We start from the raw sequence: 26586 nt of genomic DNA on the forward strand, positions 1-26586 counted from the left end.
ACAATAGTTATCCAGAAATCCCTCGTGTTAGGGACATGACACAAACTAGTCAGGTGGTATCCAATTATAGCAATATTTCCAATAATTTTTTTGCTGAAGTAGATATAATATGTCCCATAGCATCTATGGAACTGAATCATATGGCAATTGTATGAATTATTACACAAGTTGTTTAATGGTCTAGTAAGATGATCATTGACAACTTTTCCATTATTGTACTTTCTTACACAAACTAGGAATAACACCCTTGGTCATACATATATCTTTAACCCTGCCTGTTCTGGTCCCAAACCATCATGTGGCCTCGCATAAATTGCCTTTTATGCTAGTTTCTAAGCTTGTCGAGATCTGAACCCTACCAGTCTGACCAATCAAGGTATGCAGAACCATAGCAATGCTTTCACTGGAGTCCTAATCACACAAAATCACCAAGCTAATAGTGGCGTTGACCTTTCCACCTAAAGTTTCAGACTTGAGAAGTCTCATAAGTAAAGGTATTGTGTGTGAGTTAGAAACAATCACATATGTTTCTTTCTTTCTAAACCTAACAAAATTCAACAATGTGTTTCTTCCCTATTTTTTGCAATCGATGTGCATGCATATACCTAGAAATGCTCAATACAATGAGCTATAGTTGTACCTGAGACGTAATTGCTCATACAAACTTATAATAATACTCCTGGCCATACAAATGTTTGTCAAACCCTGCTATGATAAAAAAGGATCATGTCATCCTGCCTAATTACCTTTGTTGCTGATTTCTAAGCCTTTGCAAACCCAAACCTTAGCAGTCCAAGCGAAGGACCTAATGCATCATCCTACCATATCAATTACAAAAAGACAATTCTATTTCTAGTGAAGAATTCTGTATATTAAAAAAAAACTATTCCTACCAACCAGACAAACAAATGTTAAATATTGTAAACTCACAAATTATCTCATTTATCACCTTCTCCAAAGGATGTGATATTTCCATTCATCAGACCTAGATGACCAGACAATAGCACTAACAATTATGGGCAAACAACAATTAATCATATATGCATTCTAATCTTAATGTTCAGATTTAAAACAAAGAATTTAGTTAATTAAAACTTTATAAAGTCCTCACAACTCACTTCTTTTGCTCTAGATGATTGTTACCAAGTTTCAATTTGTAGTATGAAGTGGTGCTACATATAGAGAGCTTTAATTGCAGTTATCTGTTTTCAATTTATGTGGATGAGTTTGCCTAGTAATACTCAATTAATTGAGCTAGAATTTTGCTTACACCATTGTAATCATCCATGACTGCTATTCCCTCCAAGTCTCTGCAAAAAATTATATTAAAGAAAAAAATAATATATAGAAAGAAGAATTGAAACCTATTTGATGTCTTTGCTTATCATTTATTTCAAACTGACCAAATAGTATCACATTTCCTCCAAAAGGTCCCCTGGGTAGACAAATTATAAATTATAAATTTTATGTTCCATATCATATCGACATTATTCAAACTGCAACAATATGTCCAACATGATGATTATTGCACAAATTTTGTTTTGCATAAGTAAAGATGTTCTATGACTACTCTTTCATGCTTCCACTTCCTTCCAGAAACTAGGAATAACAACCTCAGTCATAAGTTCAACCCAACTTGCTCTGCTACCAAACCTCCATGTGCTCCTACATAAATTGCCTTTACTCCTTTCTAAGCTTCTTGTTGCATAGACCTTACCAGTCCAAACTGTGAACATATGCATCATAGTAGGTATGCTTTCACTTTTACATCCTCATCACACATATTCCCTAAGCTTAAAGTTACATTAACATTTGCAACTATAATTGCATAATTGGTAAATAGAAAATGAAAAAGTATTGCTTCTCTGAGAACCACTTGCATCTTCTACATCCTTTAATAACTGTGTGTATCTGCAAAATAATCATCTTAAGCATGTGTGCGTGTGTGTGTGTATATATATATATATATATATATGAATTATCTCAAACTAACCAAATACTATCCAATAATAGCAATGGTCCTAATGAAAATACCACCTGCTAGACAAGTTATAAAAGATATACCCAATGTCATGTCTGCTAACTGCATAATCAGAGCGAGTGAGTGCATTATTACATAAATTTTGTAATACTGCCCTAAGATGGTCGTTTACTACTTTTAGCATGTGTACCTGAATTGTAGCTGTCCTATTATGATCCTACATAAGATTGTTTTTATTATTACTCTATGAGCTTCTCTAGATCCAGACCTTAGTATCATATATCTCGATCTGACCAAATAGTATCAAATAATACCTAAGTTGTCGATTCAGATGCAGATTCGAAAGCTGATTTGGGAAGTGCGTGTAGGATGTGGTAAATTTTATCAAAACACAAGATATTTCAAAATTCATATCAATATGTGCTTGATCAACATTAGAGTTTAGACAATAAGTTATAACCAATTGGTCATGTTAAAGATTCAAACAAAATAAAAAGTAGTTCACGATTGAAGATTCAATCAACTAATATGCATTAGAGTCTAAACCATAAGGATTTGCAAGAAATCCACACTATCATCATTATCACCATCTCTGAGTGTAGTAAGATCATGAAATGTTACATCCAAATATGCACACTCAGGGGCTACATCCCAAAGCTCTGTTGTTCTTTCCTTCAAATGATCATTCTCACGTGACAAAAAACACAATTTGGTGTGGAAAAAGACCAAGTCCATAGCTTTCTTTGAGCCCAACCAGTTGCGCTTCATTGAATAGATAAAGGAGTATGTACTCCAATTCCTTTCAATAGTAGAAGAACTAGCAACCTAGATAGTGGTCACAAAACATACAAATGAAAAGCAAATTAATTTTAAAGAATGTGTGAAACACTAAAATTCTAGAATGCAAGTGTTAAACATAAAACAAAAAAAATTAAGAGCTTGACCAAACATGTACCACCATGTGATAGCTCCCATTCTATTTTGATCCTTTACTGCAAATGGAGAATGCTTAGATCCCAAAGCAAACAACCAGAATTCTAGCCTCACTTTTTCATGCATTTCTTCCACTGGGAAGAGTCTTGTAAGAGCTTTGTGGCACCCCTCAAAAACCTTCTTGTCTGAAAATGTGCAACTCTACCCAACATATGAAGTATCTCCTCACTATAGTATGTAGGAGATAAGGAATATGCAAGGAGGTGCAATGGTGTAGTAACTTTCTCCCAATGATGGTGGATGATTGCCTCCACTTGATTGGATAAGGCTTCGCTTTGTGTGGGGTCACTCCCATGTGCTTGTATAGAATGTTTTACCTTCTCAACCATGGTGTCCATGCCATCATACACATCCCCCAAGCAAGGTGTATCCATATCAAAAAAGTGGAGCATAGTCATGATGGGCTTGGTCAAATCCAATACACATGCCACACAAGCCCAACGATGGCAGATGACTGCTTCTACTTGATTGCATAAGGCTTCACTTTGTGTGGGGTCACTCTCATGTGCTTGTATAGAATGTTTTAGCTTCTCAACCATGGTGTCCATGCCATCATACACATCCCCTAAGCAAGGTGTATTTGTATCAAAAAGTGAGGCATAGTCATGATGGGCTTTGTGAAATTAAATACATATGCCACACGAGTCCACCAACTATCATCCAAGACCAAAGCCCTGACCATTTGGGCACCTTTTGAGTTTGAGGCCTTCCATATGCCCCATTGATTAGATATGACCATTTGGCTCAATGCATCTTGCACCTTGAGGAATCGTCTCATAACAATTTATGAGATGCAAAATAGGTCTAAGTAACCTAAGCAAGTTAACAATATGTCAATTGACAATAAAATTATAAATCTTAACTAAATTACAAATCCATGAAATTTACCTTCAACAACTCTAATTTGGAGTATTTTCTAAAAGTTGGATTGTGGGATGTTGTGGTTCGTCACAAACATTTGTATCTCCTCCCTGTTGTGCTATATTTTCTTCACCCAATCTATTTGAGTGTCAATCTTTTGCACGACCAAGTTAAGGGAGTGTATGGTGCATGGGATCCAAAAAATATGGTCATACCAACTCTCAACCAAAGCACCTACACACCTACAATTTTTGGCATTTTCTGTGACCACCTGTTGATGGTAATTCTAGAAATGAATTGGGAATCCTTCACTTCCCCCTCACAATCAACAACCTTAGAAACCATTGCTACTTTAGGGGATACTGCAATCATATTAATTAGTGGCCAATATTTTTTATCCTTCCAACCATCTGACACAGTAGTTAGACCCAAAGTTTTCCAAGAATTTTTTATTGGTTGAAGGTCTTTCTCTACATGTGTCTTCTCTTGTTGGAATAGAGTTGTATGCACCTTTTCATTCCTTGACTTTTGTAATCAGCTGGTGCTTCTTTGATTGCTGCCACCATTTCCTTCCAATGTGGTTATCTCACCAAGTTGAAAGGAAGCCCATTTGCATAGAGGGAACATGTGATAGCTTCATCAACAAGGTCTCTTGACTCGATTTTAAATGCGGTGTGCAATGAGCCTCTTTTACGGGTTAAAATTTCCACTTCTTCCTCATTCTCTCCTGGTAAAGGTACTTGCAAGAATGGATGTTGGGAGGATACAATTGGTTTAGTGAGTGCATGCATCTCCCTCTTTGACATGGGAGTTGATAGTAGCCTTTTTTGATTTTTTGACCAATGCATCAGCAACTTTTTGTTCTCGTACAAATGAAACTATTTCTGTAGTAGTCATCCCAATACCATTTTTGCCTTTGCACATTCCAAATCCTCTTCCAATAGTGCCCATAAAATGACGCATCACTTGGGAATGTGAGCAATTGAAAGATTTCCCTTTGTTACTTTCACAATAATTGCACTTCTAATAGTATGAGCTACCTCCTAAAATCTGTGATATTCTTGTTGTATTTCTCCACAAAGGAGATCCTATTTCAATTTTGAAATTATCAATCTCTTTCTCTCTTTGCCCATATTGAACTTTGATGACCACTACAGCCATTCTTGCACAATAAAATCTAGTTCTTTTGCAACCTATAATAAGAAAAAGAAAACATGAATTGGGAAAACAACTATGAACATCACACATACAAGTGCAAAAAAGTGAAAAAAAAACACTAAAATAGATACTGATGCTTCTTTATTTCTTTTTAAAAAAATTTGAAGAAAAGCTTTAAAAATTTCATCAAAAGTCTCAAGAATTGGATCAAACACTTACCTTAAATGCTTAAAACTCCTTTGAGGAAGCTATATCTCGCCCTCCGATCGATCCTCTTCAAAAAAGCTCAACTTTCCTTCACGATGCAAAATAAAGACCAAATGAGAAGTAGTTGCAAACAAAGATACAAAATGACTTGTGAATGCTTCAACATTCACCTTTAGGATCGTTTTATGGTTTCCTTACAAACAAGACCTAAAAAAATAAATTAGAGCACATGCAAATTAAAAAAGTAATGTTGTTTGACATTTTTTTTAATTTCTGGGCACTAGGCCTTGTAGGTGCCTCCAGATGCCCTATGGAGGCTTTTGGGACGCATCCTGAGGCTGCCACCCGCATTTGCTTCCATTTCCAACGCTCAGGCTGACAAATCGGTAACTTAAAACAATACCAATATTCTCTATAAAACATTTCCCTTATAGATATATTATAATGAGAGACATTCCCTTATAACATCAACTTGTTTGGAACTGCATCCTTATGTAAAGAGTGAATTATTGCACATATTTTGTAATGCTCTGATAAGATGGGAATTGACTACATTTTTGTGCATCTAGTTGACTGCAGCTGCTCGTTTCTTTTCAACCAGCTTTGCTATTAAATCATCATGTGTTCACGGTCCAAGAATATGAGTTATGCATCTTCCTAGCAACACTCACTCTCAAGCCCTACTTATCAAAGAAGAATCCCTTAGGTTAAAACAGCATTGACCTTCACAACTATATTTCCAAACTTGACAAGTGTAATGAACAAATTTAACTCTCTATACCATTGAAAATACAAGCTTGCTTCATATGCAAGTTGTTTCCCTCGATCCCTATTTTTTGTAACTAACCTAAAGCTTCATGAAAACTACCACTTATTTCCAGTAACTGTCATTTCTTTATATAAAAGTTGCACTTATCCTATTTCTCATGGATTTGTTTAATTGGCACAGAGCTTATGCCAAATAAAATATACTTGATTCACACAATTGGATTCGATAGGGTGACAGAATTAACTATTTTCCATGTGCATTTTAAGATAGTACAAGACCTATACATGGTTTCTAGGTAAATTTACTGATTAGACCAAGATTCTTTAGAAAAAAATTCCTTTGTTTTTGATTCCAGAAGGATATAATCCTGTGCTTATTTTGAAGGGAATATTATTCTTTCAAAACCAGTGATTGTTCCTATTGCCATGCAAGCAATCCATTTATAAAAATTATCTCTATTTCTACCTTTGCATGATTGAAAGACCTCTCTTTAACACGTAGTGAAGGGTTTTAGAGAACCAGAATGTCTTGCCATTTGCACCTCATCCATATTACTAATTGTTTGGTTAACTAAATATTCTTCTCCTTGAGTGGAAATTATGCAAGGAGAGCCATTACCAAAGCTTATGTGTAAGTAGTAAAATATGTGTTGTATATGTGTGTTTTAGAATTATGAATTACTGCCTTCTTCAAGTGTATGAACTGATGCTCTTCAGGTGATGTAATGATAGTTTTGCTGCTCCATGAATGTGTTCTAAAGAAAAAGTGAAGCCTTTTAAGTAAGATGTTTTCGGAACAATGGCATCTTCTTGCTTGTGTTTGGATGATAGAGCTGCACCTTCTCCTGCCTTTCTTACAATTTGATTCCCCCTATCTCATTTGATGCCTTATGTATACCTATTACTTTCATCTTGGAAATGGAAAGACGTGTCTCCTTCTGCAGTTATGTCTCTTTGAGGAGTGGTGCCTGTTCGATGCATTAGTATTTCCTCTAATTAAACAGGTTGCTGCTTGTAACTAATGCTCATTATATGTAACTGCTCCTTGGTGAACAATTGGTCCTAATAGGATTGCTGCATTATTATAAAATCATTGTCTCAATTCTGAGCACTACTGAGTTTATCCAGATCGCTCTTACTCTTATCATCGATTTTTGATTATTATTCATGTGCTGTAATAAATCGATTATTTGCAGAGTTTTCCACCTCTTTTCTTAGTCATATTAGTCCGCTGAATATTGCATATTGTACTTTCCTCTCTGATTATGTACTTTTTCTGTGAGATTCTTCTAGTATAGCATATTAGTTTCCAAAAAATCATGTGAAGTCTTACAAGACGGTTTTCTGATGAATGATAGTTATATAGATATCCCTCATGTTGGGGATATTATAATAACTGGCCAGGTGGTATGCAATTGGGATCATTCATCCCTATTCATCCATCAGTCTCTACAAAACAAAAACATTAAAGCAAACAATTAATATATAGAAAAAGAAATTTGAATCCTACAAATTTAAATATGATGTCTTTGGTTATCATTTATCTCCAACTGACCATAAATATCCAATCATATCAATATTTCCTCCAAAAGCTTCCCTAAGTAGATAAATGATAAACTGTATGTCCCATATCATATCAACATTTTTTCAACTGCATCGACATGGACAATGACCTGATTTTTTCACAAGTTTTGTAGTGCTCAAGTAGGATGATCAGTGACTACTTCTTCATGCTTGTAATTGGTCCAAAAAAACTAGGAATAACAACCTCAATCATAACTTCAGCCCAACCTCCTCTGATACCAAACTGCTACATGAATCTACATAAATTGCCAATGGTGGTACATTACTGGTACCTTTTTATTCTACTATAAGGCTTTAAGAACACTTAGTTTGCAATGTATATAAAAATAATCTCTATTCCTACCTTTGAATTATTGAAAGACTTATCTTTAATATAATAATATGTAATGAGGGGTTGTATGGAACCAACATGTCTATTTTCCATTTGCACCTTATCCATATAACTAATTGTTTGTTTAACTGTTCTTCTTCTTGTGTGGTGATTATGCAAGGACCACCATTACCAAGCTTAAGTGTAAGTATTAACATATGTGTTGTAGATGTGTGTTTTAGAATTATGAACTCCTGCCTTCTTCAAGTGTATGAATTGATGCTTTTCAGGTGATGTAATGATAGTTTCACTGCTCCATGAATGTTTTCTGCAGAAAATGTGAAGCCTTATAAATAAGATGTTTTCAGAACAGTGACATCTCCTTGCTTGTAAGCATTAACATATTTTAAAATGATAAATTCCTGCCTTCTTCAAGCATATGCACCGACACTATTCAAGTGATGTAATGACAATTTCATCACTCCATGATTGTATTCAGCAGAAAACATGAAACGTTATAATTAAGGTGTTTTCTAAGCAATGGCATCTCCTTGCTTGTGTTGGATGATAGAACTGCCTGTTTTGCTATCTTTCTTATGATTTGATTTCTCCTCTCTCATTTGATGCCTCAGGTATACCTTGAACCCTCATTTTTGAAATGGAAACACAATTCTCCTTCTACAGTTATGTCTCTTTGCAGAGTGGTGGCTGTTCATTGTATTAGTATTTCCTAAACTAAATAGGTTGTTGCTTGTAACTGATGTTTGTCATATGTAACTGTGCCTTGACAAACAATTGATCTTAATAGGATCACTGCATTCTTGTCAGATTGTTGTTTTAATTCTAAGCACTGCTGAGTTTATACATATTGTTGTCACTCTTATTTGGTTTCTAATTATTATTCATGTTTTGTAATAAATCTATTATCTCGAGAGTTTTCCGCTTTTTTCCTTAGTCATATTAGTCTATTTAATATTGTATATTATACCGACCTCTCTGATAAAGTTCTTTTGCTGTGAAATTTCTTTTGTTATAGCATATTATGTTTGAAAAAATCATGAAGTCTTTCAAGACAGTTTTCTGATGAACGATAGTTATCTAAAAATCCCTCATGTTAGGCACATGACACAAATTGGCCAGGTCGTATCCAATTATAGCAATATTTCCAATAAAAAAATTCTCGAGTAGATATATTATAAATAATATGTTCCATATTATATCAATGTCTTTGCAACTACATCATTATGGCAATTGTATAGGTTATTGCACAAATTGTTGAATGGTCATGTAAGACAATCATCGATTACTCTTTCATGTTTGTATTTCCTTATACAAACTAGGAATAGCACACTAGGTCATACATATACCTTCAACCCAACCTGCTCTACTCCCAAACCATCACATGGTCCTGCAACAATTACCCTTGCTCCTTGTTTGGATGGTTGTCAAGATCTAAACCTTGCCATTCTGAGCAATCAAGGTATGCATAACCATAGAAATTCTTTCACTCGAGTCCTAATTGCACAAAATCCCCAAGCTTAAAGCTGCATTGATCTTTCAAACTATAGTTTCAGATTCGAGAAGTATAATAAGTAAAGGTATTGCTTGTGAGAACCAATTGCATCTGTTTCATTCTTTTCAAACCTAACAAAATTCGATAACCATTTTTTCACAATTTATGTGCATGTTTTTACCTGAAAGTACTCAATATAATGGGCTATTGTTTTACAATGCACCTGTTACTAAAATTTTGCAAATGTGAAAATTTAAGTACAAAGACAAAGAAAGTACATGAATGCCATTCATTTCACATAAGAATGTCCTTGTATTATTCATCAAAAGATACATACAAATGATATTTACAATGGATAGGATGAAATGAAATACTGAAAGTAAATTTCTCTCACACAAATGGCTGTGAGAGTAACCTTCAAATCTACTGATACCTATCTCTATTCTACAAAAGGGTGTAAACATGAAAGAAAGAGCATAGCATGAGAGGGTCATTGGGCACCAATCATTGCTTGTAATGACTAGTCGTATTGCATTGCTCCAATGCTGCTTGCTTGCTGCCCTGAACTGCATTTCCTCCAAATCTCTGAGTCCTACATCCAAAGAAAAGATGTGTTAGATCCAATGGATCTAAGCAATGACGGAAACACCTTACCTCATGTGCAAACAAACTATGCTATCGTCACATCATGCACTTGCATAAAACAGAGAAAGGGAATCATGATGCATAAAACAGAGAAAGGGAATCATGATCACATCAAATTTTATTGCTAACATGTTTGTTTCCTATGCAGAATCTTATCTTTTATAGGTACACGGATATAACCATAGGCTCCCACAAGGGTTATTGAGCCTGGCGTACCTATAAAAGATAAGGTTGAAGAAGCTCATCGAAAGATTACAACAAAGAAATAATGATTGATATTGTTGAAAGTGCATACAAAGAAAAAATTTGACAACAATATGAATGAGCACCAAATAAGCAGGTAGACACAAATGAATCAGCAAGACTATATGAGGGAGAAAACTATAAACAAATAGGGTAACTGCAACAAATAAAATTTATACTAAATGAGTTGTAAAATGCACTGACAGGGGAAAACAAGGGCCAATTTCTCGCAATGTGCAAAGTAGTAATAAGAGAGAATACCATGATATGAATCCTATCAAACGAATAGCACTAACAAACATTAAATTAGCATTAGAGAGTGATACTAAAAGCAAGAAGAAAGCAGATTTCTTGACACTCAGATATTGAAGGTTTAACATAGGATATCAAAAAGTTGTGGTATTGAATCAGAACAAAGAAGGAAAAAGAAGGTAATGTTCACAACTATATTGTATGGTTGCTGGCAGAAATGATAGGTTTTCAAATCGAGGCATTTGTTGAAGTAAACAAACACTATCCATAGATGGCCATTGCTAATAATATTAAAGAAACTGTATGCCCTGTTCTAGACACAACCTTTGATGTGAATTGATAGGCAAGCATTCCAACAATACCTTATGAGCTTCCCGAGCAGAAAATTGAAGAAATGATGCATCTTTAAGGTTTCAAATATTTTATTTTCTAGCTGGGATCAAAAAAATCAAATGTGGTGTGTTGTATTTATTACAAAGTTATCAGCAAAAAGTTACCAAATATAAACCACAATGAGGAGTGATAAAAAATAATAATGTGAACGAACATTTTTCTGTTTGAATTAAGTTAAAAGGTGTATTGAAAGGATGATGTGCTGAGAATACGTAGAAATCAAGCCACATTTTGCTCCAGAAAAAGACGAAGTCATGGCAACATGGGGTTTACCAAATCAGCAAACTGGACTCAAGAAATGGCACATTGAGATAACAGTTGTAAAGACCCATGTTTTCCATCAAAGATAGTGGCCAAAGAAAGACTCAATCATAGCTAGCAGAGATTCATGGCAGAAAATGCTGCAGATTTTTACTCATGTCATCCATCAAATGTAGAATGAAAAATTAAAACACCTAGAAATCAAGAAAAATGATGTGTAGCAGACTCTCTCCTCTAACTTCCATGGTGGCCAAACAACAAGTCGTGAGCCATCCACAAGGTAAAATAACAGAAAATGTGCTCCATAACCCAACAAAACTCCAAATCCACTAATTAAAAATAAAGACATCTTTCAGAAGACCTAGCAGCGGCAAAAAAAAAATGGCTTCCTGAGTGCCAAGGAAAAGGCATTCAAAACTTATAGCAAAAGAAGAAGTAGATTCAAGTCATGTTCTTTTCCATTCAAACTCCAAGTTTCTCCAACAAAATGATGGCACGTTCAAGATTCATGAATAATCTAAGTTGCCGATTCGGGTTCGGGGACGGGTTCGGGTTCGGTTCGTGGGTTCGGGGAATTTTTTTTCCCCATTTGGGTTCGTGGGTGGGTTCGTGAGTATATATATATATAAAATAAAAACTCACATAGTTGTAAAATTAAAACTAAGTCATTCCATAGTATGAATATATCAATGTTACTTGATTATTGATCAATGCCAAATGTCAAAGATAAACATTAAATACTCACTCATTAATCTATGCTAATGTTGTAAATAAAATCATACATTGAATTACTAAAATGCAAAATGGAATTTCAAAACATAGACTACTTCATCAGATTGATAGATAATAAATTATGACTTAATAAAGTTTGAAACTGTGAAACATAGTGATAAATCATAAATGACTCAATGAGTCAATGGAAAATGTTTAAACATAGTTTATCAAAGATGCAAATGCCCTTCAAGGGTCAAATGAGTCATCAAAATATGAGGGATCAATGGCTTCATCCTCATCTATATCATTGACATTTTCCACATCATTGGAATCCAAACTGGTTCCACTAGCCTCAGATGCAGCCACATCCTCCTCCTCATCCTCCTCAACATCTAGCAAGGCAATTCTAGATATATCTTGGATAGTCATATCCAAGTTAAAAGTCTCAGGTAGTACATCCCACAACTTCTTTGGTCCCTTCTTATATCCTAGATCCTTGCGTGATAGGAGGCACTAGTTGTTGTGAATAAATACCAAGTCCTCTGCTTTCTTCAAACCCAACTGGTTACGCTTCACTAAGTGGATAAAGGAGTATGTACTCCAATTCTACTCAGTAGCAGAAGAGCTCACAACCTAGAGAGACAATCAACAAATTTTTAAAAATTAGCTAAGTAATTTTACAGTACAATAAAAATTTAAGAGTGCTAATTCGACAAGCTAAGTGGCCATAAGAAAAGGAAAAAAAACTTAAATATATACTTGTGACAAGATCTTAATGGCAAGAGGTTGGAGGTACATGTAACTTTCCCCATGTAAGTACCACCATCCAATGGCATCCAATCTACTTTGGTCATTGATTGCATCAGGCTCTGATTTTTGCTTGAGACAAAATCAACAAACTCTCTCCTAACATTTGATGCCACATTAGGATCACTAAAGAGCCTGTTAAGTTCCCTCTTATACCTAGTAGCAACTTCAGGATCTCTATATGGTGCCACTCTACTAGGAATAGCAAGTATCTCACTGCTATAATATCTAGGAGAAAGTGCATATGCCAAGAGGTGTAAATATGTAGTCATCTTGTTCCAACGATGTAGAACAATTTTCTCCACTTTAGTGTACAAGGTATCAGGATCCTGCTCTCTCCTCTGAATGACCTGGGATGTCAAATGATGTACATGTAAGTTATCTTGATGTAGTGTTAATAACTTAATTAAAATCAAAAATCAAAATCTCTCAATAAACAAGGATAAAGTATTGTATAAAAATTTGAACTTACTGATTTCATTCTTTCTAGCATGGAGTCCATGGCATCATATATGTTCCCCAAACAAGGCTCATCCATGTGGGCATACCGAAGCATAGACATGATGGGCTCGGTGAGTTCTAATGCATATTCCACCGTATTCCAAAAATTATCTCTAAAGATCAAATCCTTTACAGTTTTGGCCTTTTCTGTATCAGCTTGCTTCCATCCACCCCATTTGTTGCTAATAAACATTTGACCCAATGCCTCTTTCACCCTCACAAGTCGTCTAAGGACGATTGTGTGTGAAGCAAACCTTATTTCAGCAACCTATTACCATGTTAATTCAAATTGTAAGTTAATATGATAAGTTAATAACACAAAAATTTAAGAATATGCATTAAATTTTGTAAAGTATGACACAAAAATTAAAATGATAAATGAAGCTAAATAAAGTTTAAAATTTACCTTCAATAATTTGAAGCGGGAGAAAGTTCTGAAAATTTCTTGTGACATATGTTGGTTTGTCACAAACATTTGGATCTGCTCACCCTCCTCATACACATTTTTCATCCATTCAATTTAGCTGCTCATTGTTTTCATCACCAAGTTCAAGGTGTGGATAGTGCATGGTGTCCAAAAGATATGCTCATATCGTGCTTCTACCAAAGCACCTACAACCTTACAAACTTTAGCATTGTCCGTTATTACTTGGACAACATTGTCAACTCCCATGGACTCTATGGATTCAATGAGAAGTTGGGCAATAAAATTTGCATCCTTTACTTGCCCTTCATAATCAACTGCCTTCAAAAACATTGCCCCCTTGGGGCAAACAACAATCACATTTATTAATGGACGGTTTTTGCAATCTTTCCTTCCATCAGAGACAATGCTCACCCCCATTTGGATCCAAGAATCTCTTATTGGTTTGAGGAGGTTTTCTACATTCTTTCTCTCCTTATGCAATATGGTGGTTCTCAACTTTTCATATCGAGGGGATTGGTAACCATGAGGTGCATCATTTGTTGCTTTCACCATCTCTCTCCAATAAGGGGATCTCACTAGATTGAATGAAACACCATTTGTAATGAGGCAATGCCCAACCATTATGTTAGTAATTTCTCTCTTGTCATTTTCAAATGCCATATCTAATGGGCCTCTCTTGTGAGATGTGGGTGTTTCTATTTCATCTTCATCCATAGATGGGGTAGGTAGGAAGGGATGTGGTTTACTAATTGTTGGAGAGGGTGGTGTTCGGTGGGCCTCTCTTGCGGGATGCGGGTGTTTCTATTTCATCTTCATCCATAGATGGGGTGGGTAGGAAGGGATGTGGTTTACTAATTGTTTGAGAGGGTGGTATTTTCTTTGACTTATCTTCTTTTGCCTTTGACACTAACCTATTAGCCTCTTCTTGTTCTTTTAACATGCTTGCTATTTGAGGAGCCGACAACCCTTTTTAACCTCCCTCTGGGGGCCCCTCACACATGGAAATCCCTTGACCTAGTGGACCTATCAAATAATGTTTAACCCAGAAATAGGAGCTTCTATATTGGTTTTGGCAAAAATTGCATTTCCATATATACCCTCCCCCACCAGCACATTGCTCAATTCTTGTTGTATACTTCCACAAAGGAGAGCCTTTATCAATTTTAAATCTTTGGGATCCCACCCCATCCATTGAACCCTGACTACTCATTCTTGGATTCTTCCAATCTATAAAAAAAAATTTAAAAAAATATTTCAAAACTTATGCAAAACTTGATAAAAATTTAGAACAATAAATATAAAAAATTTAAAAAACTAAAAACAAACTATGAAAGAAGCAAAATGAAGGATCAAATGCATACCTGGAACACTCAGCACTGATTATTTGAAGGATTTGAGACTCCACAAACAATCTCTACAACCTTCTCTTCAAACTTGCAAAATGGCCACACCAAAATGAGAGAGCAAAATGACAAAGCAAATGACAGATTAGATGAATGAAATGCATCTAATAGGCCCTACTTTAGGGTTTGGCAAAAAAAAAATGAAAAAAACATAATTTTAATGCTTTTTTTGGCCACTTTTTGGCCCCACCTGCTGCGGGTCCACCCGGATTCACCTGGGTCCGTGATGGGTCCAACCCTTCTCGGACTCGTCGCGGACCCGAGCTCAAATCCGGACCTGGACTCGAGCTCCAGGGTGTGAATCCGGCAACATAGTGAATAATCGAACAGATTGAAGCTAAATTGCAAGTTTAATAACCGTGAAAAGACCAAGCAAAAAATTTAGAAAACCCTTTCCATGAGTTTTCTTCTTTCTCCTTTCCTTCCAAAAAGATAGAATATGCAAATGGAAAAGTTTAGGTCATAAAAGGGGTAGACTCCAAATTAATTGATGCCTCTTCATAATGCCGATCATGGGAGGATTTTATTTATTTATTTAAATAATGAATCATGTAAATCAACCAAAACTATATTCATTATTGAAGTTGGAGGGTCTTCATTTTACTAAAGTAAATATTGCATTATTCTAAAAAATGTAATTTAACATTATTTGAGTGATGTTGTTATAAATCACCTTAAAATGTTAAAGTCTTAAATGCAATATTGAGTCAATAGAAGAGGTGGCGAGTTTTATGCCAAATGGAGGTATCTTGGATTAAGTTTTGGTGACAAGGGGTAATGACATTTATTAAGTGTCAAAGTTGTTCAAAAAAGGAGATTAGCGGGAGATCTTTATTGCTGATTTTGAGTTTGATGACTTGTTCATAAAGTTTGAATTGGTTTGAAGGCATAAGGAGATTTTATAGGGTTTTTTGAGAAAGGCTGGTAGTAAACTCAAATTAGGAGCTTATTATTATTATTGAAGGGTTTCTATGAGCTTCCAAGGAATTTTTAGTGTATTTTAAGCCAAGTATTGAGTTCCCTATGGGTTAGAAAGAGTTTTTCAAAATAGATATCCTCATTTCATGGCTTCTAGACCCCATTTTTAGAGCTTCTTTCTAGCATTCGACCACTAGAGGTGGAGTTGCATTTGTACTTAAAGAGCTTTCTACAACTCATTTTGGGAGTTTTGAGTTATGTAGAAATGGGCTCTTGGTGATTTTTCTCTATCCTTTGGCCATTTTTCTACATTTCTTTTGTAACTCAGTTAATGATATATGTACAGATCACCTTGGACACCATTTTTTATGAGTTTTATCACCTTCTTGCTAGTTACAGAGTTGTGTATTAGTGTGATTGGATCAAGCTATTAAGTGAAATTCTTCTTTTCCTTCAGTTTTGTCTCACTGTTATGCCTATTCTATAAAAAGTGCAATGTGTGGGTTGTAGATTATGTTACATGTATGTCATAGGTTCATTATTGTGAAAGTTATCTTTTTCTTTACTGGGCAAGTATGCATTTATACTTCTTTGCAAAACATTGATGTACATGCATGCAAGCTATGTGAATCTATTACTGATCTTTTGGGTTTCAAGTGTTAGAGTTTATCTGAACATCATCAGTTCAAACTTTAGGTGCAATCACCATAGGCTTAGTTTTTCTTTTTCATACCTTTCTATCTCTTTCCCTCATAAGTTTTCAAGTTTTAAGTGATTCAACAAGAGGTCTCACTTCATTGCATGTCCCACGTAGAAGTGATTCCCATGTTATACTAGGATTACTGAACTCATTCAGTTCAGTATCAGGTGCAAATTCTGGTACTTAACAACACCATCTAGATCTTCTATCCCTACAGCTTCAATCCAAACTCAACAAAACAATTATCTTGAAAAGAATATATAAAGAAAAAGAAAATTTTCCATCCACTAACAAAAGTATTCCCGTAAAAATCTCCCTTGACTGTCTTTAGAGCTGCATCATTATGACTAGTGAATTGTTCTACAAATTACATGATGCTTTGTAATGTCCCAATTTTTAGTAGGTTCCTACTGTTGTCCAAGTCAATTCATCATAGTGACCCTCGTGAGTTGACAGGGTGTTTTGGGGGTCTCAGTTGATAACTTACAATTTTTGATAAGTTTATTTTTAGTAGTTTCTATTTTTGGCAATGCAGTGGGTGGCTTGGTAGTTGGTCATCACTTGCAGTTAATCAGGTTAATAATTGCATGAGCTCTTATTTATTTATTAATCATTGAGTTGCATTATTATAATAATGTTTATATTATTATAATAATGACTTTAAGAGATATTTCTAAAAAACTATGTTGGAAAGTTTCTAGTATTGAGTTCTTTTTGGGAAACTTTCATGATTACTGAAGTGGAGTTTTATGGAAACTTTTGGCAATGAAAGCTTATATATGAGAGCTCATTTCATTGGAAAAAGCAAGTTTGATTATATATTTGATTTTGTGCTTTTGTGGCTTTACTTGAGTTCTTAATGGTGAGCCCTTGCTGAAGTATAATGGTCTCTGGGTTTTTGAAGATTGTTTGGAGTCACTGCTGATGTATAGTGGTTTCATTGGATAAATCTCCTAACTGTGATTTTTTGTGATTGGAAGATTGGCTTCATAATTCTAAGAATTCTGAGTGTTGTGTAAGTTATTGCTGATTTATAATAATTTGCTACTTTACTCCTACTATATTGCCTGTGACTTGGAGAATGTTTTTGGTGATGGTAGTTGGGAATTCGTGCAGTGAATTATCTATGAATTAATTGCCAACCTACGAATTGTATGGAGGTCACACTTTAAGAATTGCATACTGACGTAAAGCAATCTGGAAGCAACAATTCATTTATTTAGGCGCCATTGATAATTGTTTCCAGTCAATTTAAACTTGGAGGCTGATTAGCTTATGTTATTGGTGACTATTGTATTTACTACTGGGGTCTGTGCTTGAGATTGCCAACAACTCTATGCCAAAGCTGTGAGTTTGCTAGACTTTGTAATTGGGCCGTACAGAATTGAACGTAGACCTGGCTCCCTGAATTATTTCACGACCTGCCTATGCAATCTGCATTTGGCTTTGTGACTGGATGTCACTCCTTTAATGGCCATGACTTGCAGCGAGAGCAATCTGAATTAATTTCAGATCAATTTGTTTGTTTTTGGCTGGCATTAGGAATATGCAATGGTGATGCTGTGTTTGGCCCGTTTATAGCATATATCTGAGATTCTCCTCTTAACCAACAAATGCAAGGGATTGTGCTACGGAAGAAAATCATGTTTTCATCATTGTTTAATACTTGGAATTTGATTCATGATGTTTCATCAAATTCTGTGTTTCATTAATTAAATTATAAGTAATTTTGGAGTTGAATTGTTATATTTTGTGTCTGCTATATACTCTTGATATCTACTGAAAATTAAATTAAACAAAGAAATACGGAATATTGTTCATTGCTATTGATAATTCTGTCAGAGCATACTTAGAGTCTTTACATGTTTTAATAAGATGACGATTGACTACTTTTTTGTGCTTGAACTTGAGATTTGATTGCTCATACAGACATAGAATAATACTCTTGGTCATAGATTTGTTCATCCAACCCTGCTATGATAACACATGACCATGTCATTATGAATCTTTTAATATATTTAAAGAAACAAGAGTTGCCTCTCAAGGCATTCCGACACTGATTGCACAAACCACATATAGGAGGCAAAGAGTGCCTATTTCAGTTTTGTAAAGCATTAAATACTTAATACAAATAGTTTTGATAGCCTTCACAAGTTCTTTGTTGATTGTTGTACTGGCTGAACTTTATTTAAAAGCATGTGCAACAACAAAAAGCAATAAAAGTTTTTAATATTTAATGGATGTTTTAAAACCACTCATGAGAAGAAAACTGAAAGATATGAAACATATTGCAACAATTTGTAGAGCTTATAAAAAACATTATCCTAATAAGGAACGTGGCTAAGAGCTTGCAACTTTTCATTAAAAAAGAGAATTTGAAGATAATAAGGGATCTAACTATCTACACAAGATTTTCATTTTTCTCTGGTATTAGCAATGGACCATAAGAATGGAACCACTAAACGTTGAGTGAGTTTTAACAAGCTAGCTACATTATAAGCATATGAATTCCAGGCATCCATGAATATATATAATGGCTCATTTATAATAGGATCAAAAGAAAAGGACATAGTTGGCTAACTTGTTAAGAAGGTAAACTCTGTAAATCTTTATCATAGAAATACCTTTTATGGACTAAAAAATTGTGTACGATATATGTTTGAATGGAAATGATTTTAATATTGAATATCTACTTAAAGCCCATTCCAAAAATATAAGTACCAAGGGGCTCCAGTACACATCACCTTATATGCTCTTTTCAGTTTGTGGATGTTGTTTCTTAGTTATGCACAATAATTAAGGTAGACTTATTCTAACACCATTGGAATCATAGTTCAAAATACCTGCAGTATATCAAAAAAAAATGCGAGATATCACAAGATGCCTAGGAAAAGGATAATAACAACTATTATATTGGCATTAATATTATCAAAAAAATGCAGTGTTAAAATCGAATAAAAATTGCGAGATATCACTAAAATTGACAGTTAAAATCGTGGACCATGTCAATGCAAAATGCCAAAAAAAGTTGTAGGTTTCAATGGAGGAAAAAGTCATGTTTTAGGTTTGTTTTTAATGTTTTAACGTATTGGTCTTGTCTTGCGATTTCATAGCTTTCTTCTTGCCTCAAACTGGGCGATTGTCGTGGACTAGTAGCTCCATCTTCTTGCCGTGGACGGTGATGACTGAGTGATGGCTGATCACCAGAAACCATAGATTAGGAGAGATCCGTTGCTTCCAAGTTTTCTTCTATAGTTCTAAACGATTGCACAGGCATAGTCTCGAGACTCTTGACTCTCATATCCTGTTATTCAACTTATTTGTTCCCAGTTTTTTTACGCTCACTACTGTGCATTCAAGTGTGAACAATCTGGATTCCAAATTGGACATCATTTGCATTTGAAGTTTGAAGTTTGATAACTAATTGTAATACTGTATTTATTATTATTTTATTTAAATTTAAAAATTAATAACTATAAATACTAAATACTAAATACTAAAAATAGTAATAGTGTATAATATTTTATGAAGTTCATGAAATTAAAAATTTCTATATTGTATTTATTTAATACATAAACAAATGTCAATATACTATTTCAAAAATTTATTTAATCATTAAATTCTATAATTATATATTCATATTGTTTTAAAATTGTTGCAAATTATATTTGATATAAAACTTATTTAATTTGTTCATTCTTATACTTGCAGAGTGCAACTCCAAACTTGTGTTAGTGATATACCTATAGAAACAGGATGACTGGTGGTGGTAGAGTTAAAGATCCTTTATGGAAACATGGGTTCTCGGGGGGTAATCAGTGGACACATCGAACATATCCATTGCCACATGAAAATGACTTGAGGGATAAACTAATTGAAATACCATCTTGCGAAGATTCCATGCAATGATATTACACCGTGTGAAGAATGTTTGGAAGAGGTTACAAGAGAGGCTTTGACAAGCCTACAAAAATATGCACAAGTAAGGCAGAAAAAAGAGGACATTTGAGGCCATGGCAGCCCCATTTGGGACTTTTAGTTCTACAGGATCAGAAACAGGTGGAAAGGGTTTTTCTATTGGGCCTCAAATACGAGAATCGGGAAGTATGAGTGGATCTCTAGCATACTTTTGGGTTCTACGTAACACTCTTGGTGCTCAACTCAACTTGCTAGGCACATCATGGAACAAAGAGATGCATGAGAAGACAAAGGTGACTATTACAAGACCTTGGATCCACAATGATATTCCCTTCAATGCATTATGTAGTCCGTATTGGGATCAAGTGGTAACTTCCATTTCTTTGTCTGGTAAGGGGTTCAAGCCCCCAACTCCCTGTGAGGTGAGTGGGCCATTGTTATAGGAAAAGGTATGAAATATTCATCAGCTTGTGGAAGAGCAAAGAAAAGTTTGGGAATAGAAAGGTTGCACTATTATATCCGATGGATGGACAAATGCTAGGAACAAGATGCTTATCAACTTTATAGTTGCTTCAGGGGGGCAATTGGTATTTCTAAAATTAGTTGATGCCTCTAATGAAGGAAAAAATGGAAAAAATTAGTGTAACATGTTGGATGAGGTGGTAATAGAAGTGGGAGTGGCTAATGTTATCTAGATTGTGACTGATAATGTAGCTATGTATGTGGCTACCGGTAGACTTCTCGTGGAGAGACATCCCACATTATTTTGGATTCCTTGTCCTGTCCCCATTGTCTTGACTTGCTTCTTAAGGATCTAGGGAAACTGAGCTGGGTGGAGAAGCTGGTTGAAGATGGAAGGAATATTGCTAAGTACATCTACAATCATACATGGGTCTTGAGTCTTATGAGAGAGCACACTAGTGGTAAGGATCTTGCACGGGGAGGGGTCACATGCTTTGCTACTAATTTTTTGAACTTGCAAAGCATATATGAGACATTGCTAGACCTTAGGCGAAATGGTCAGAGAGTCCTTATGTCAGGAAGCCTGAAGCAGAGAAGATTGCGAGAATTGTGTTTGATGCTAGCTTTGAAAAGTTGATGGAAGAGACCCTCAAAGTAAGTTTTCAAATATTCATTGATGATTTAGTATTAAATTGTGAAATATTTTCCTTAGCTGAATTTTGTATGTTTTATTATGTCCAGGTATCAAAAACCATTGGTGAAGGTTCTATGAATTGTGGATGGGGATAAAAATCCCATGGGGTTTCTATGAGGCCATGGATAGGGAAAAAGAGGCCATTTAGCACTTGTATAGGTCAAATGAGACCAAACATAGACCCATATGGAACATCATTGATCGTAGGTGGAACCGACAACTCCACCAACACATTCTTGCAGCTACCTACTTCTTGAACCCCAAGTACTATTTCTCCAACACTTTTAAAGTGGATACAGAGGTTCAAATTGGCTTGGATACATGTATTCAAAGATTGGTTGTTGATAAGGACCTCTGAGACCTCATACTTGATGAATTACAGAGCTACAAGAGGGAAGAGGGCCCATTGTTTTCTTCTCCTAATTGCAAACGTCAGAGATACACCTTGCAACCAGGTAAAAAAGAACACGTGTTTAGTTTTATCATACCATTTATTTCACTCGTGAAGTTTATTGAAAGTTTTACCATATCATAAATGGTTTTTTTAATCTGTGGTGGGAAGACTATGGTGCCAATATGCACAATCTTCAACAGCTTGCCATTTGAATTTTATCATAGCCTTGTAGTGCTTCTGGTTGTGAGAGAAATTGGAGTACTTTTCAAAAAATACATACAAAGAAACATAATAGGTTGACTCAAAACCGCCTGAATGACTTGGTTTATGTGAAGTACAACCTTTTCTTGCACGAGAAGAAGGTGAAAGGGAAAGCTTCATATGAAGCACTAGACTTGGATGACATTGATCCATAATTAGCTAATTGGATTGCTCCTCCTGATGGTGAGGATGTGGATGTTGGTGAACCTTTATTGATAGATAAGCAGCTAGCTGAATTTGAGAGAGAAGCAGATGAGTGGGATACAAATGTGGCAGCACGTGAGGAGGAAAATGAGCTTGATCATCCATCAGAGACTTCTGTCGAGTGTGAAGCACCTATTAGGGTACCTATTGAGGATGTTGCCACAACAAGTACTTCAACACCACCCACCCAGCAACAATGATCTCTCTTGAGTTTTACTCATAGATACAATTTATAATTTATAATTTCAGCTTTCATTCATACTAAAACTTGAACTTAATATATGTATTCAAAAGTAGTAGTTTCATAAAGTTAGACTTAAGATGTTGTACTTTTTTTTTGGTATACGATTCTAGTAGTATGTTAATCTAGTAAGCTCCTCTTGCTATGAATTATTGTTTAACTTAAATCTTTGAATGATATATGTTGGATATCTCAATTTTCAAATTATTATATATTCTACAAATTCGGTGTATGTATGCATTTTAAAGAATATTTTAAGAAATTTTATGTTTTCAAATGCTCGATAAAAGTGCCAATTTATTGCCAAATTTTTCACTGAGTTTTTGCCGATTCTAAGTTTTTAAAATTTTTTGCCCTAGCCGAGATATTTCCGATACCAAGTTTTTAAACTATGATTGGAATCATTTGACCTTGCTATTCCATCCAAGTGTCTACAAAAGAATTTTAGTAAAGAAACCAATGCATAAATAGAAAAAGAAAGGTGAAGCCTGCAAATGTAAATTTGATGTCTTTGGTTATCATTTATCTCAAACTGACCCACATAGTATCTAATCATATCAATATTTCCTGTAAACAATTTCCTAGATAGATAAATTATAAATAGTATAATCAATATCATATCAACATTTTTTGAGTTGCATCAGCATGGCTAACGTGTTGATTACTACACAAATTTTGTAGTGCTCAAGTAAGATGAGCAGTGATCAAATGCTTGTAGTTGATCCCAAAAACTAGGAATAACAACATTAGGTATAACTTAACTTCAGTCCAACCTACTCTGCTATGAAACCGCCATGTGATCCTTCATAAATTGTCTTCACTTCTTTTTGAGCTTTTGAGTACCTAGACCTTACCAATCCAAACTGTGGGCATATGCATACTAGTAACAATTCTTTCACTTTCACATCATAGACAAATACCCTAGCTTAAAGTTGCATTGATGTTTAAAACGCAATGGTATTGCTCGTCTGAGAGCACCTCCATCTTCTACATCCTTTTATACCTAAGTTGCATGGATACCTCCCCCCCCTCCACACCTAAAAAAGTTTGAATCGGTTCGAAGTTCAGGTTCAATATGAACTTGGTTTGACTAGGGTGTTGTTTTGGCACTGTGGGTTTTTAGGGTTTGAATTGGGATCGAATCAGGGTGAACCAACTTCAAAATTTCAAACCCAGCTCAAACTTGTAGCGAACTGGGCCTTGCGAGTGGCTAGCAAAGTATTTTTTGGGCAATTTTTTTTTTTTTTTTGGTGTCCACAACCCTAAAAATAGTTATGAATTGTCATTTTATATTTTCAAATAGGATATTTTGTCTTAAAGAAGAGAACATAAGTTTTGGAGCAAGCATTCAGTTGTGCAAGGAGTTTGAAGATTGATTTGCTGGTGTTCTTCAAGTGTTTGTGCATCATTTATACACATTTGCAAGCTTGCAATGGCTAGAAAAGGTAAGATTTTATTCCATTTGCTATTGTTTTTGTTCTAATTTTTTCATTTTTCCATTTCTCTTTCAATTTTCATATTTTCTTTTCCATTTTTCCAAAAATTTTCATGTTCTTGCATATAAATTATAAACATGTAAAACATGTATCTAATTTATTTTCATAGGGAAAGGAATGACATCTACCTCTTTATCAATAGGCAATACCGAACAAAGAATGGAACCCAACTCTGATTCTCCTCTATGGAAGTATGTAGACATTATAAAACCCCTTACAAGAGTTGGTGCATTAGTGTATAAAGAAATAGTTCTTATTATCGTGTGGTAGGTCATTTATGTGGTTACAATGGAAGAGGAGTCAAGAAATGCCTTGGCAAAAAAGGTGCTCCTATACCAAATGAAATTGTGTTAAGATATATTGAAGAGCATGAGGCAGTAGAAGACGGAGAAGGATGTAGGGCAACAAAACTCAGTAGCAATAAAAGTAAAAGTAAAAGAGCAAAGGAAATGTAGCCCCCCTAGATGTTATAGTACAAGACCACCTCTTCTTTGGTACCATAGTGGACACTAACACTGAATCTGTCCCCTTTGTACACAAAAGAAATGGGCCACTAGAAACTGTTTTACAAAATAAGAGCCAAAAAATTGTTGACATTAAGGTGGGAAGATGCCTGTATGAAGTTGGGTTGTCCTTTAATATTGTCCAATCTCCATTTTGGAAGGACATGTTGAGCGGTGCCAATGAAGCTCCAAGTGAGTATTATGGCCCTGGGTATAAGAAAGTGCACACCACCTTGTTGGATGAAGAGGTCCAATGGATTGAAGATCAATTGAAGCCCATAAGGGACTCATGGGTTGAGACAGGGGTGAAAATTGTTTCAGATGGGTAGAAGGATTTCAAGAACTGCTCCTTGACCAATGTCCTTGTAGTGTCCCCTAAAGGGGCAATGTTTTTGAAAGTGGTGGATTGTGAGGGCAAAGTAAAAGATGGGCCATTTATTGTTGATATCCTAATTGAGGCCATTGAACAAGTGGGTGCAAGAAATGTTGTCCAAGTCATAATAGACAATGCAAAGAATTGTAGAGCAGTTGGTTTGTTGGTTGAATCATGATATCAACATATCTTTTGGAGAACTTGTGTGGTCCATTCACTCAATCTTATGCTACAAAATATTGGGAACTAAATTGAGTGGATCAAAATAGTGTATGAAGAGGCTAAAGACATCAAAATTTTTGTCACAAACCACCACATGAGTCAATCTATTTTCAGAAACCACTCAAAATTGGAGCTATTGAAGGTAAATGAACTTGAACTCAAGTTAGTAATTTAATTTTTATAGTTGACAATTTCTAATTTTTCATATTTTACTTGTGCAATGTATATACTTTTCTAAAATATGCATCTAAAAGTTTTTTTGGCTGTAATTTATGTCAGAGGTTGCTGAGACATGTTTTGCACCACATATAATCATCTTAAAACAACTTGTGCAAGTGAAAGATGCACTTCAATGTATGGTAATCGGCCACAATTAGGGTGTATGGAAGCAAAAGAACACTGAAAGTGCAAACGAAATAAAGGATAGGCTATTGGCCAAGTCATGCTAAGAAGTTGTGGAATATCTCCTTAAGATCACTGAGTCTATTATGAACATGCTTAGGAATACTGACATGGATACGCCTTGCCTTGGAAATATCTATGATGGTATAGAATCAATGCTTTATAAGATCAAGCAAGTTATAAATGAGAAGGAGCAAGATCCACAAGAGACTTTTCTCAAACAGGTGCGAAAAACAAAATGACCACTCCATTACATTTTCTTGCCTGTGCCTTGACCTCCAAATACTATAGCTCACAATATTGTAGTCTACCAGGAAGGTTGCCAACATGATCATAGGATTAGAAGTTCCTGTACTTTGTACCATTGCATTCACCTTGATAATCATGGTCTTGCATCTTTTGATATCCTCTGACTCTCTTTGATGAATTGTTCATTGTCATTTGAAAACTTGATGTGATTCAACTTTTCTCGCTCAAGTTGTCATGAGTTCTCCTAAGTAGATCAGCACAAACGGAAGTATCTGACACTTTGAAAACCTTCTTGATGATGTCAGGATGTACACTGGGAACAACTTTCTATCAGTACCTTTAACTTTTCTTTTAAAGTAAAGTGCTTGGTGCATGGAAATGTTTGCAAATGGAGATTGTTGATTTCCAAAATGTGACTTAGGGTCTTCAAGACGTTATTGTATGAAAAATGATTACATGTAAGTGCAACATGTAACAAGGGATAGAAGAATGAGATGGAATGCAAAGGTAGATGGTGAACAAGCTTTT

The 26586-nt window shown here is 35.1% G+C and overlaps 1 long non-coding RNA gene across 1 annotated transcript in view; it reads right to left on the reverse strand.

The window, feature by feature from the left end:
• Positions 1–9814: 9814 nt before the first annotated feature.
• Positions 9815–26586, reverse strand: part of LOC149558621 (uncharacterized) — a 69817-nt gene continuing 53045 nt past the window's right edge. The window contains exon 4 of the long non-coding RNA XR_016364721.1: positions 9815–9967. This is a non-coding gene — a long non-coding RNA (uncharacterized LOC149558621). The remainder of the gene's footprint in view (positions 9968–26586) is intronic.

Source organism: Cupressus sempervirens, chromosome 5 (genome assembly GCF_028749045.1).
Source record: "Cupressus sempervirens isolate cs-2001-9-10 chromosome 5, ASM2874904v1, whole genome shotgun sequence".
Classification (NCBI taxonomy): Eukaryota; Viridiplantae; Streptophyta; class Pinopsida; order Cupressales; family Cupressaceae; genus Cupressus; species Cupressus sempervirens.